The sequence below is a fragment of the Zingiber officinale genome, chromosome 11A, assembly GCF_018446385.1.
Source record: "Zingiber officinale cultivar Zhangliang chromosome 11A, Zo_v1.1, whole genome shotgun sequence".
Lineage (NCBI taxonomy): Eukaryota > Viridiplantae > Streptophyta > Magnoliopsida > Zingiberales > Zingiberaceae > Zingiber > Zingiber officinale.
Window position 1 is genome coordinate 18,185,736 of NC_056006.1, and position 2,038 is coordinate 18,187,773.

At 39.3% G+C, this 2,038-nt stretch overlaps 1 non-coding gene across 1 annotated transcript; it reads right to left on the reverse strand.

The window, feature by feature from the left end:
* Positions 1-1,932: 1,932 nt before the first annotated feature.
* LOC122033162 lies at positions 1,933-2,038 on the reverse strand. Its single transcript, XR_006126411.1, has one exon. It is a non-coding gene; the product is annotated as a small nucleolar RNA R71 (small nucleolar RNA).

Consider the following 2,038-nt stretch of genomic DNA (forward strand, 5'->3'; position numbering starts at 1 on the left):
TAACATTTCCAGAGAGCAGGAGGGTCTTGGCCATGTGCACCACACGGCCGTGCAGTTTCGGCAGAGAAGGAAGAGGACATGGCCGTGTGAATCTCACACGGCCGTGTCACGGGGCCCTGTGGCGCCCGATTCCCTCCTCTATTTAAACCCTCCTTCATGAATTGAAAGGGGATCTCTCCCCTTTTGGGAGAAGGCAAGATTTGGTGGTTTCCTCCCAATCTTGGGAGGATTTCTGGGCGATTCAAGGGGAGCTCTTGACGATTTCGGCTCCGGAGCGAGGATTGGATCCGAAGACGAAGCTTCTTCATAGATAAGTTTTCTCTTTCCCCCTTTTCTTGGTTTCTTGGATCGGGGATTTAAGAAATGCTTGTATTCTTTATTTCTTCGGGTTTTCTTCCTCGATTCATGGAGTAGATCTTGTATTCTAGGATGAAGGGAGTATTTGTATGATGGATTGATGTAATCTCTTATGGATTTGCCATTTCCTTGTTTCAATGACATTATCTTGCTTGTATCGATTAGATCTTGAATGATTAATGGTGATTCGTGCTTAATTCTCATTCTTGATTAATTGTTTGGATTTCTTATGGACTTTGTAAAGATAAACTCTCACTCGATCATCCGAGGGATCCACGTGACAGGTGCAAGCCCGTGTAAGGACGTTTGAGAGATAATCTTGAAGAGGAAATAGAAATATTCAAGAGAGTAGGATGGATTTCGTGATTAGTTTCTTGTATCTTGATAGATTAATATAGTCGTGGGCTTCTACGTTGATATCCGAGGAAGGCATAGTAATAGGTGCACTTCTGTGTAAGGACAACATAGGTTCATGTCTAATTAATCCTATTTAGATACATTTCTCAGTCCTTAGCCGGTTGTCTATTGCAAGAGAGAACCGGCAACTTTCTACATGTTTGGCAATTGAGGGATAAGAATTGGTGAACCATTTACATTCGAGAAATCCTACAAAGAAACCGAAACTCCTAGAATCTCCCTTTATCATAACCCAAAACACTAAATTCTTGTTTGTTGATCTTTAAGATTAGATTTGTTTACCTTTACTTTGCTTTTGAAATGATTGGATAGTTGTTTAGCTAATTCGCATTGAGACATTTCTAGTGCTTATTCCAGTCCCTGTGGATACGATAATCTTTTATATTACTTGCGACATTTCCGTACACTTGCGGAGAGCGAACAAGTTTTTGGCGCCGTTGCCGGGGACTGCGCTATAACATTAGGAATTATCAATTGAGTTAGACTAAACATAACATTTGTTTTCCTTTCATATTGCATAGTTGTAACTAATCATTAGATTTCTGTTTTTTTACTTTCTTGTATAACTTTCACTTCTTGTTAATTCTTTTTGTACAAATTCAATTCTGCATTTTTGATTCTTCTATTTTTCTTTTTCTGTCGAATTGCTATCTGCTATCTTGTTCTTGTGTATGCGAAGATCTAACTTTGCAGGGGAATTCTTTCCTTTTGACCCTGAGATTGATAGAACTTTCCATAAAAGAAGAATTCTGCAAAGGCAAATTGAAGAACAGGAACATTTGAACATGGCAAATAGACCACTTAAGGATTATGCAGCACCCTATGCAAGAGGTTTTCGATCTAGTATTTCAAGACCTTCAGTGGAAGCTAATAACTTTGAGATCAAACCCGCAATCATATCTATGGTGCAGCAGAACCAATTTGGTGGAGGACCTCATGAAGACCCTAATCAACACTTAGAGGTCTTTTATGAAATATGTGGTACCATGAAAATGAATGGAGTTCCTTCAGATGCAGTTAGATTATTGTTATTTGGGTTTTCTCTAAGAGATAGGGCAAAGCAATGGCTGAATTCTTTGGCCCCTAATAGCATCACCACTTGAGAGCAGTGTGAGCAATAGTTTCTTGATAAGTTCTATCCACCAAGCAAAACAGCTCATATGAGGAATTTAATTGCAAGCTTCAAGCAAACAGACTCAGAATCTCTTTTTGAAGCATGGGATAGATATAATAGTATGCTCAGACAATGCCCACATCATGGGTT